The 12,453-nt window shown below is 51.4% G+C and overlaps 1 long non-coding RNA gene across 1 annotated transcript in view; it reads right to left on the bottom strand.

The window, feature by feature from the left end:
- Positions 1-5,409: 5,409 nt before the first annotated feature.
- LOC149853800 (uncharacterized) overlaps positions 5,410-12,453 on the bottom strand; it is a 41,655-nt gene continuing 34,611 nt past the window's right edge. The window contains exon 4 of the long non-coding RNA XR_016438930.1: positions 5,410-7,934. This is a non-coding gene — a long non-coding RNA (uncharacterized LOC149853800). The remainder of the gene's footprint in view (positions 7,935-12,453) is intronic.

The raw sequence follows: 12,453 nt of genomic DNA, 5'->3' as shown, positions 1-12,453 counted from the left end.
CCATGAAAGGGATCTCTCTCCTGGTTGCCCAGTCAGTTTTACTCCCTACTATCCTGTGCTATGTATCCATTTCATCTACAGCCTAATCAAAAGGGGCTTGCAATGGAAATCCAGGATGGGTGTTAGCTCAGAAGGGACAGCAGGCTGGACTCTTGTGTGAGTTGATGTGACGAGTTAACCTCGGCGCGCTTCCTCTCCCACGCCAGGGAGGGAGTGGGCAGGCGCGGCTGAATACAGACTAGCAGCCTCGGCCTCTGCAGCCAGACGGGCCTGAGCTGTTTGGCTGCTGAACTTTGCTACATATCTGGGTCCATGAAGGCAGTTTTCCTTAAGCACCTGGAGGATAACTGTTCTTCTGGTGTGGTTTAGTACCCGCGGAGGTGTTAGGACTTAATGCCCAATTTATGGGAATAGGAGGATCCTCACTAGCTTGCTCCTGTGCCATATGGCTGAGGGCAGGCAAAACTTGGGGATATCTGAACCCAATGTCCCCAGGCTTGGGACTGCACGAAGGATGCCTGCCAAAAAATGTTGGAAATATCTGAAGCCCATGATGGGTATGAAGGCTGTTTGCTGGATGATTCTGGACTGACTCATGGATTTGGACTTGATTTGGCTGGGAACATGAAGCATTTCTTTAAAAAAAAAAAAAGCCACACACAAAAAACCCTTTGCTATGAAACAGCTCAGGAGACAGGAGCTTCCTTTTGGAGTGCTACAGCCTCTGAGGATGGGGAGGATGTCATAACATCCTTTTGTGTGTGATCGGATGGTTTTTAAAATGTGTTTGAGGGTGCTGTCTTAAAATAGCAAAGTAAGGAATTAAAACATCAACTGCTCTGACATCCCCAGTGAGAGGAGGCAGGTTTTCATGGGCTTTCCTATAGGTAACAGCCCAGAATGCGAGTGTTTGCATAGGAATTTCTATTGGCAGTGTCCCACTGGGAAGCCTTTCTTTAGCATTTACCACCACCAGCAGCCAGAGAAGGAAAGTTTTGATGCCGCTTCCTAGAGGCTGCACTCATCAAGAGAAAGGAGACAATTGGGATTTCCTGCTGTCTCTACTTGAGGTGGACGTTTTCCTCTTGAAAATGCCTCCAGGAGGGTTCAGAGGGAATTCCCAGCCTGGCAACGTACTAATACAGTTACCTAGAGAATAGCAAGGAACAAGCATGACTCTGCTCTTGGGAAATGCTGCTTTGAAGCCTGTCACTTTTCCTGTGCTGCCCAGGCAGCATCAGGACCTGGCTGACAGTGTAAATTGGAGATGATACTTCACCCCCTGCCTCCTGAGGATGCTGTGTGTGATAATCATTTTACAGTGGCAGTTACACAAAAGCACCTTAAAGCAGGGCTGGGCTTGATAATGGATTCATTCACTAAATAGAAGCATTTGCTTATTAATGAAAAGGCCATACCCCATAGAAGCAAAGAGTTGGTCGGTTGTTTTTAGCTGGCTATTCACAGAGCAAATTACCTAGGTCCTGTGAAAGCAGGGAATGAGAGTGCAGTGGTACCAGGTCCCCAAAACCCAATCACTCTCTATTTCCCATTTCCAGCAAGGGAGACAGAGGCCATTCATTTCTCCCAGAGGCCCTGAGCTCATCGAGCCCCAATCCAGTGTCATACGAACTCCTGACTGCCTTACACTCCCTTGGAGGCATTCCTTCAATAGCACAGACATAGCAAAGCCCATTGCCGATTATCTAGATTGCATTGGTGTCTGGGAGTCCTAGCCACAGACCAGGAGCCCCATGTGCTAGGGGCTGTATTAATCTAGCACAACACCGCTGTCGTGGGTGCTGCATATAAATATTCTAAAAGATAGTGCTTGCACCATACTAGTTAAATAGGCAGGATGGACAACAGGGTGGGCAACAGGAGACACCACTGTTCCCATTTTATAGAGGGGTAACTGAAGCCCAAAGACATTAAGTGACTTGCCCAAGGGGACACAGAAGGACTGCGGCAGGGCTGGAGTTGAACCCAGATCTCTGGGATCCAGTGCCTCACTGTCATCCTAACGTTAAGCTGCATGGACAACTTCTTGTCCAAGTCGCCTGCCTTCCAGCAGGAGCTCCAGCCCACCTTTGCAGAGCCCAATCTCACTCACAGCATCCCAGCTGCCTACTCCAGTTGAGCGAAGCGTCTGGTACAGGTCCTTTGGGTGTCTCCCAGGTGACTGTGTCACCCAGAGCAGTCCCTTCTGTGTGCGTGTGTGTGTGTGGGTGTGCACGCACATGTGCATGCATGCGTGAGTGGGCCCATGTCTCTCTCTCCCAGCCTTACGCCATCATGTGCCTGCTCCCCAGGCTGATGAGATCAGCTTCCTTCAGCCCCTTGGAGATCACTCAGCTGAGGAGATGCTTGGAGGTCCAAAGCCCTGGCCTCTGCCAGCAAGAACTGCACTTTCACTGAGCGGCGTGTGCTAACCTTTAGAGCCCAGTCATGCTGTTTAGGCCTCAGGGACACTTTCCCTCTCGGTCTGGTGCAAAGCAGCCAGAAGTGAGCGTAACGGAAACGTGTGTGTGTGTGAGAGCCTGAAAGAATATAGCCCAGCTCTATAGAAAACGGCTTCCTGGCTGCTTTTCTGTGCAACGTGGTTTTTATTACCAACCATAGAGAACCTAGGGAGCCAAGGAGACCCAGAGCTTACACATCAGCATCTTTCTCAGTCTTGCAGGGAAAAAAGAAAAATCACATGCCTAATACTCCTCCCCGCCCCACCCCTTCCTTGCAATCCAGCAGCTGTGCCCGGATCAGAGTAGAGCTGGCTTTCATTAGGATGGGGGGAGGAAGGGATCTAAAAATGATTTGCAGGCATAAAAGGAACCCCTCCCCTGCAGCATCCAGCATGAGAGGAGCTCTCTGGGGGTGCAAGAAGCACAGGTGTTCAAGGCGTTGAGAGCTACTAAGCCAAGCAATCAGTGGAGAGGAGACGCAGCTGTGTTAGGGGGACTCCACATCTGTGAGGAGAGGTGTTTCGTGCCTGGGGCTAGATCTGCCTTCTTCCAAGCCAGAGGGTTTGTGGTCTGTGGAAAAGTGAGCGTTTTTCCTTCCCCCCGGAGGAGTTGGCGTTGGGTCCAATGTCACTTGCTAAGTGCTGGCTCGCGGTCTCAGGGACAGAAAGTATCACGGCAGTGAGGAATCCTACTGATCACCGGGAGAGTGGAGATGCGCTCCAAGGAGCTGGGGGAGGGGAGCCGAAATGGGGGCAGCTCCCCTTCCCAATCAGTTCTTCACCCTGGCCTCAGATGGGGCCTTGGGGTGGTGAGATCCCAGTGAATCTAGTGATGGCTTCCTATGCAGGCAGGCAGGCCAGGCCATGGCGGGTGCATGCTTCCCTGGGCCCACGTGCTTGCCATCTGTGCAGCGACAGCAATCCGGGAATCCTCAGTGCTTCGGGCCCAATAGGCAGTGGAGCTGCCCTTGCAAAAGGCTGGGGGTTCGACTCCACGCATGTGGGTGAGCAGAGTGGGAGAGAAGGTGGCACATGCTGCTGATGCCATGCAGATCCACGCTGCCCCCAGGGCTGTGCAGGGCTCGCAGCGGTACCCCCAGGGGCTACCAGCTGTGATGTTCCCTCTGCCCCACACAGCTCTGTGTACACAGCCCCTGTAACCTCTTTCTAAATCCACCCCCTTCTCTGCTTCCCCCTCAGACTAGGCAGGGTAGAGACCAGCATATTCGCAGCCCAGCAGGGCCCACAGCTCTGGGACTCAGCTGCAAGCACCGGTGAATCATGGCATCGTCTCCTAGGTTTGTCCTGGGACCCAGAAGTTTGCTGCCCCTTCCCGCGAGTGGCACAGTGCAAAGTCAGAGCAACTGCACCAGTGCCTGCGAGCAACATTTTGGGAGTGACGGAGAGGGGACTCTCCTGCAGAGAGCGCAGGGCATGTGGCCTACAATGTGTTATTTCCCCCAGGCAATGCTTCAGAGCGCAGGGGATATTTCCCTCATGGAAGATCTCCAACATGTGGCTGCGATAGGAACTCCTGGGCTCTTTGCTTGCCGGGCACAACCAAGGGTTTCGAGAGAAAAAGGGTGAATCCACGAGTGCTCAGCTCCTGCTGAAAATCAAAAGGGCAGCTCAGGTTGGGCCCCTCCAGGCACTGGTCGCCAAAATCCCTCCTGATGTTTGAAAACGCTGGCCCCAGGCAGCCCACCACTGCCACGAAATGATCTGCCCCCCCTCACAGTGCTTAGCACTTCAAATGACTCGGAGATCTTTCAAGGCAAGGGTCCATGCTCTATTATCTGGTTTTCCCTCTCAATGCCCGCAGCTACAGGAGAGCAGCAGTGGTCTCTGACTGAACCCAGCTTTGGGATCACAGCCCAGCCATATCCCCGCTACACAGAGCCCCCCACCGCAAATGCCTGACAGGCAGCAGAGCCCCTCGGGCGTAGATGAAGTCCTTCCCATTGTGCCAACTCAGCTTCTATTTCTCTCCTTTGAAGGCAATGCTATAACTCATCCCCGCAGCTCAGGGGGAGCTCCCAGAGGTGTCAAACCCAACACATTTCATTGCTTCGTCTTCTCTGTGCATCATGCGGGTGTGGAGGGAGTTTTCTTAGGGATTGGGGTGGGGTGGGGTGAGCTATAGGGTGAAAGAGCAAAGGCTTGCAATCACTGGGGAAGCATTTAGGGGACGAGATAGTTCCTCAGTTCACCACACAGGTAGAGAGAGGGAGCTTAAGGGAAATCAGGGTGGAATCAGGCAGAGGTTTGCAATGACTGTGCTTGTTTTAAAGCACGAATGGGTCTGAGGCTAGAGATGTTTTAGTTACCAAAGCAATATCCATGAAAGTAGGTGTCAGTAAAAGGCAGTTTATCCTGCTAACAAATACCCCCAGTCTCTGCAGAAGTCTTTGGAGCCCCACCTCAAAGATGATGCCGTGGGTTGAACGGGTTCCTGCCCGACCCCGGAGATTGGCACGTACGCTCCAGCCTTGGAGAACATCTGCCAAGGAAAATGACTGCAAGATCCTGTGAAACCACATGTATCAATAATGACTTACTTTGCATCCAGCTTCCCGAATGCAAATCTTTGGCAGCACTTGAAAAATGCAAAATATAGGGCTTGGAAAGCAGAGGGCCCACGGCTTGGGCACGTGATGGACATCTGCAGGCTCCTGCAGCAAGTTAGCGAGTGTCTGCACACCACTGCCCTCTGCTAGGGGAAATCAGAATTGTCCCAGCTGTGTCCTCGTCCTAGACAGAGATTTTCCTTCAAGCCAACCGGCAGGGGAACCCGAACTGAAAGCAGGAGGATCCCCGAGTGACTGTGATCTGCCAGGTCTTCAAAGGTCTTTAGGTACCTAATTCCTATGTGATATCAACAGGAGGTTAGAAACCTAAATAACTCGCTGGATCTGATGCTAAACGGCGACCGGTATTGTGACCACCATTGCATTACACTGTTGCCGCGCTCCAGTTCCTTTCCTCCAAGGACCTCAGAAAAGTTTACAAACATCAACTGTTATATTTTTTTTTAATCATTACAATCCTCATTTGGTTTAACAGATGGGAGGAAATGATGCACAGCTGGTGCCTGAGCTGGAAGACGAAGCCACGTGCCCCTGCTTCTAGGCCTGGGCTCTAACCACTGAGCCAGGCTTCTTCCCAAACAGCAATGCCCCTGGGAAGGGCTTTATTGGGGAACCCCGGGGACCTTGCCCAGCTGGTCAAGCCCAAAGAGAGCGGTTTGCTACAGTTGGAGCTTGTGCTTGTGCTTCTCCAAGCAGACCCCAGACATGAGCACATTTTTTGTTGATTTGAACAATCCAGCTGGGATTTCCATATATAAATATTCATGATTATAATGCACAAGCAGTTTTGATCATTATTTATTCTTGAATCCTGACAACCCCATCACTGTGCTAGACGCTACCTCCTCCCCTTCCCCTTGTCTCAGAACATACAGGTACCGACGGAGGCTCTCATCAGCATAACCACAGCCCTCCCCCCCAAATGCATTGAGGGGATACAGCTCACGTATATGTGCTGTTATTCTGGATTCTACTGCAGTGCAGTTTAGATCAAGATTAGGGACCCAGTGTGCTAGGGACTGTACAAACACGCAGAAACAGGCCCCGCCTTGAGTGTCTGTGGGCCGTGGAGACAAATGCAGGGGGGAGAAATGAAGGCACAGAAGTGAGGACTGATTTGTCAGAGACAACGCTAGAAACCGAACCCAGGTCTGCTGACTCCTAATCCATTAGCCACCGCCGGCTCCCAGACGCACTCGCTATTTATTTTAAATTAAACAAGCACAGATCAAACCTACCCAGCTGCTCCTCAATCTCTTTGTTATCAATCTTGCCAACTTTCTGGATGCATCGTGGAACAAGTGGGTGTTTTAATCTGCATGGCAGGAGCCCCTCACTACAGTAAGGGTGTTGCAGACCTATTATGCAATGCTGGTCTCTGGTGGAAGAAGCAGCGTGGACACCCTCCCGATCAATAAAACCCAGCTCCTAGCAAGCTGGTGGGGGTCCACAGGAGCATAGTTAAGCTAAAAGGCAACAAGCCAAGAACACCCACACGGCCTTTTGTGCTGGTTTCAGCAACTGCGTTGGAAATTATGCAGTCTCTGGAAGCCATGGGACTCCTGTACAGCAAAGCAGACCTGAGAAAGGATTCAAGGGAGGAAAGGCAGGACCCTCCGGCTCATTTTGCAGAGGACGCTGGCAGCAGGGAGAGAACGCAAGCAAAATGCGGTGAGAAATGGAGTGGTCAAGGCCAGTGCAAATTGAGTCTCCGAGGCTGGGCCTTTGCTGCGAGAGGAAGCCAGGTGCTGGGATCCAGCCCAATGGAATCCTAATGGCTTTTCCAGGCAGCTGATGTTTTCCTTCATTTCATATTTCAAATGCTTGGGCGGGGGGTGGAAAAAAAAGCACCGTGCACCCCGTCTCGGAGAGGAGCTCTGTGTGCCCTTCAGGGCACTCAGCCTTGGGTGCTCACTGCTACGTCTTCGAGAGAGCCACCTGCAGCTCTGCCTGAGCTAACTCTGCCTGCGTTAGCCTGCTGGAAAGGAGGTGACCGGTCGCAGTGGAGCCTCTGGCCCCACAGGGTTTGGCTTCCAGCCCAGACACGTGGAAGCACTAAGACAGCTGATTATTCTTCTAGGGTAATAGTGTTCTGTGCCTATGATTAGGCATTTATAATTCAGCCTCCTGCCTTACGCTGTTGCCGTGCGGTAGCAAACACTTCCTGCCACCCACCCCAGAGGTGGCTGCATTTCAGCAGCGAGTGAAGAGGTTTTATTTTCTCGGTCCAAAAATGTATCACTCTTAAAGCCTCTCATGCCTTTTCATTTTCTGTTTCTTTTTTATTTATGAAGTGTCCTGGTAGAGGGGCCGTGCCCTGAAAGGCACATAGAAACTTGCATTCAGCAAGGCAGCTGTGAACACACTACCCCACGGCACGGTGCTCTGCAGGTCTATCCGATGGCTTCTTGGTGCGCTTCAAGGGGTTGGTCATGATTTATTAGGCTCAAGTTTATTTATAATGTGTCTCCTGAGGAGTCTGTAACCAAGTCTTCGGCAAGATTTGGAGATCAAATGTTGCCATCAGGAAAGTAAATCTGGACTGGTTCCTTTGAAGTCTAAACCGACGGGGGTCCCTTGGGCTCAGCCCCTGGTAGGAGAGGATCAGAGGCTCACAGGATGGAGGTAACGTGAGAAGAGACATTGCTCAGCTGTCTTTGCCATCCATGAATGGCAACTTGCTGTCCATGGGGTGGAAAGGACCTGTTTCCATTTTCCTGTTTGCTTAGGAAGACTCCAGGACTCAGAAGGGCCGAGCATTCAAAGGGGCTCTGAGAACATACATTTAAAGCTGTGATGAAAAAAATGCAACTTTTTTTTCCCTTGGATCCTTGGACAGCTGCAGACAGCTGTTGCTGGCAGCCTACAGCACAGCCTTGATGCCACTGAAAGGCAAGAAGAGAGAAGGTTGCTACTAATATGGTGCTTTATGCCAACCATGTGGTACCAGAAAGCAGAAATAGCCAAATGTGCCCGGCCTCTGTCTTGTGATTTGCCATTTCAAATGTGCCTCTTGTAACGTGGTATCTGGGTTCTGCCCCGGAAGGGGAGAGGCAGTGGAGGACCCCCCACATCTGAGTGGGAGAAGTGCTACCTGCTCTCCTGGCTTTAGGAACAAGAGGCAAATGGGGATCCCATATAGTACTGTAAATACCATTTATGCAGGTATCTGATTTATGCAGAGCAGGAGGTGCCTCGGCACTGCTAAATGCATGGGCTCTGCTTTCCTCAGTCCACAAAACCCGACGAAACACATGGCCCATCCTGAGTCAGTAGCAACAACCCAGAAAGAAGGAGCCTCAATCAGCCTCGAGGCATGGCGGGGGTTCCTCAAGGACGTGATCTTTGCACGGTCGGTGTGGGCACCCGCCCTGGGATCTTGGCCTCCCTCCACACCCCTCTTCACTCTGCCAATGCCCCATGGCCTGAGGCTTTGACCACATGGAATCCTTTTGGGTTTCTAGCCAGGCTCGTGGACTTCACCACATGGCACGTGGCACTGGCACAGATGCAGTTTCCTAGCCAGCTTCGCATACTTTGAACTGGGGAGGCAGAGCAGCGAAAAGCAAACTGGTTTTCCATGCGTGCCCCTGTCCTCCCTGTGCTTCCCTGGACTGTTTGGTAGTGCTGCTGAGTCCCCCCTGGAAAAGGAAAGGGGGCACATATAGAGGAAAGCTGGCCTTACACCCCTAAACTGTTTCACATCCCAGCATAAGCAAATACCTGCCCTAGGAAACTGGATCCAAGCTGTAGCAACCACCTGGCACTGCGGAGCAGCAGGGCTGGTGACACTGCATGGTGCTATTTCACTGCCATCTTTTAAATGCCCCCCATAGCATTACAAACCTCCTGCCAAAAGCCAGCTTGCCAAGAAGGGGGATTAAAATAAGAATAATTCCAGCTCTCACCATCTGCAGGTTGCTGCCACCCTGGGATCTGCGGGCATCTTGGTGCCTGCCTCAGCCCCCAAGACTGAAACGAGGTGCAGCAGGTATCGTCAAGAGCCTTACGGGATCTTAGTATCTGCAGAGGCGCAAACTGGGAAGCATGTTATCCTACATTTGGTCCAGCTTCATTCCCATGATTCTCATAGCCTGAGAACAGGTCAGGCAGTAGCACTGAGCCCCTTGGAAAACCTAACTATCATGCAGAAAAATACCACCTTTGTACACTTGATTGCCTCAGCTTTCCCCCAACTGTCCCCAGAGACATTTGTCCAGCCCCCCATCACCATGATACCCAAGTACCATAAAAGACAGCTGGAGAGGATGATGGTCCATAACAGATTTCCTGGTGTATGAAGAGCAGTGTAGCTCACTAGTACTCAGAGGTCCTCAGGTCAGATGGCAAAGAGGAGTTTCCCTTCCAGCTGGGGGATGTCTGAGCAGCATGAGGAAAGTTTATGAGCTCCAGCCTATGGTTTATGGACTTTTCAAGCCTCATTCAAGTGTTTGCAGGCCCAGGGTGATGGCTCTGAACAGAGCTCTGACCAGATCACAGAACAGTAGGGCCCTCGTGACGTCAGACCCGGAAAACAGGGATGGGAGAAGGCAAAAATCCCTTTCAGACTGTATCATGGATTACAGAAAGGCTTGGACCCAAGTCACAGTTCTATTAGAGCCTCTCTATGCCGACTCGGGAGAAAAAAGAGGCTATAAAGTAAATAGAAACAGACCCGGGTACAGGCCGTGTGGACATCTTCTCCAAGCTCTGCTCCAGGTTGCCTAGCTGGGAGCCACTTATTCCTACAGCTGAAATCAGAGTAGCCTCTGGGCAACTCTAACCCACCAGGAGCCAGGTATATGTATTATACAGCCCTAGGGTACAGGATATGCACCTTGACATGACAGCTACCCACCTATCCTGCCGCAAGTACACAAGTCACCAAGAACCAGGCCTGCCAAGTCCTATAAGGAGACCTCATCCATGCAGCATGATCAACAGAGATGGCCTAAACCCCGGCAGGAAAAGTGAGTGCCCCAGATAAAGCAGCAGCTGCACTAATCTTGGTAATACTTTGGGTAGCAAAGAAAAACCTGGACACCTCCCAGGAATAATCACAACTGGCAATTCACTTAGGTCCCCCTGAATGGATTTGCACTCAGCTAATGTTGTGGAAACAGCTCTCTTGGCTCTTCTGCAACCCTGGAGGCTCTTGGTTTTATTTCTCCAGTAACTGAGCCTCCTGTGAGCTCTTTAGGCGCTTGAATTGTGCAGTGCACCTACAGGCTCGCTCACGCTGCCCCCTGACAGGCATTGGAAAAACCCCTCCTAGTTTTGAGCTCTTTCATAAAAGAGGAATTCCTATGAGAAATTGACCTCGACACTAAAAAGGCTGGAGGTTCAATGTGCCCTCCCGTATGCACTCTCTTAGCGGTGTTAACTAATGACTTGATTTTTCCCCTCTTTGGCTGAAGGTGAAGTTACCAAGGTCTAACTCATTTTACCATGAGATGTGAGCACGCACACAGGCAGTTCCCACTAAGCACCTGATTATAGAGTAAAGCAGAAAATTGCTTCTATGTCCTTCTCCTAAGAACATGGGAGTTAGTGCAGAGCAGCTAGTGCACCGTGAATTCACACCTGTGCTTACTGTAAGCTAACGTCTGCAAGAGATAAGCCCTAAGGTAGGATGCAAACCCTACTGGGAACTCCCAGTCTCTTTGATGCTGTTTGGGATGGGCTCCTGGTCACAGCCTGTGTGGGGGCTGTGGGGAGCTGCACCTTGCTCCTGCCTTAAAATGGTGTATTCCCCCCCAGAAAGATTCAGTTTTGGTAAATTAACATTTTCTGATGAGAAACCTTCTTGCCCAAAGTTTCCTACCTACCAAGTGACAACCTTAGCTTGAGCTCCTTATACGCCTCCAAGCAGCAGGCAGGATAAGGTAGGGAGCAATGGGACTGTGAGTCATGAAGGGGCCACTTGGAAATCCCTCAAAAGGCTCTGAATGGGTTGAGCCCACGGAAAGCAGAAGAAGCCGCCTCTCCTAAATCTTCTCACGGAGGCCAAGATTCGGGTCTTGGAGGAGAGGTTGTCCCCAACCTATAATCAACCCATAACTTCCCAGGAGAAGGGAGAGTTAATAACATAAGGCTCCAGGGTCCAAAGCTCAGGCTATAATTACCCGGGGACAATGGAGAGGCTGGTCCAGCAAGCTACCATTTCCCAGTGCCGCAGCCTCGCCGAGTCAGCAGCTGGAAGCAGAGTGGTGGGTGGTAATGGGGAATCGGGGTTTTGTTTCCCCACCCCACCTCCCCAGAAGTGATTTGGAGTCAATTAGAAGCTGTTTGCGGCTACTGAGATCCTAGTCCCCACTCGCTGCCGGATTGTAATGAGAGGGGTCTTCACTGAGAAGGGAGGAGGAGGATCCAAGCAGGGGGTGCAGGGATAATATGACCCCACCAGGGAGGGCACAAAGGCTTGCATGGGGCACAGGCAGGGCAGCAGCTGGAGATGTTCAGATGGGGCATGCGATGTGTGATGTCAAGGCAGAGGATGGACACGTGGAGAGAAAGCTCAGGCAGCACTTGTCAAGGCGGGCTAAGCAGGGAGCATAATCTGTCGACACTACGTCTTTACTCTGCTGGGGCTTCAAGACAGTTCAAAGGAAGCAAAAGCACCGATGTAAACTCACCCCAGACTGTACCTGGCACAAAAAGCACAGGGCAGGACACAGCATTGCAGAGCTCACTGGGGAAGTCACAGACCTGGGTTCTGTTCCCTTCCCCAGCACCCACCTGCTTGAGCTGGTGAGCTTACCACTCCCTGCCTCAGTTTCCCTGCCAGTATAACGAGGGCAGTTATCCTCATCTCTTCCGGGATGCACTGTCAGATCTACTGCCGAGTGCTGCTGTGTTCAAGTCAGGTGTTATTCTTGCTTGTACCCCCCAGAGGCTGCAGGCAGCCTGCCTTATAACCTACTTGGCTTGTTTTCCCCTGGCCCCTGGGCCTTACAAGAAACCCGATTAAAAATGAAGCCCTGCAGAAAGCAATGCCTCCAGGGGCACGGGTGATAGGAGCACCTCCATCCCATGGTGAATACCCAATGGTGGCTGCAACGAATTTCCACAGGGTAAGGAAATCTGAGGTGTTCAAGTAAAAATGGGTGGGCTGGGGCTGCACTTCCTGAGGCAAAGATGAGTTAGCAGCTCCCTAGCCAGCCAGTGCATCTCTGGAGTGAGGTCAGTTGGCCAAGCCATGGACATCACAGCTCATGGGACGATAAAGTTTCACCCGAGCTAAAAGATGTGGATGAGATACCCCACTCTTGCTCTAGGAAACTCCACACCAAAAACATACAGTCCCTTATGCATTTCACTGGAGGAAAGGCATTCAAAGAATCTCCCATGGAAACTGTCTGACCCAAGGAAGCCAGGGAGCCAAAGCATCGGAGACTTTCCACT

This window comes from Crocodylus siamensis, chromosome 13 (genome assembly GCF_052110815.1).
Source record: "Crocodylus siamensis isolate JL-2025a chromosome 13, ASM5211081v1, whole genome shotgun sequence".
Lineage (NCBI taxonomy): Eukaryota > Metazoa > Chordata > Crocodylia > Crocodylidae > Crocodylus > Crocodylus siamensis.
This window is presented reverse-complemented; position numbering and strand designations above follow the sequence as displayed.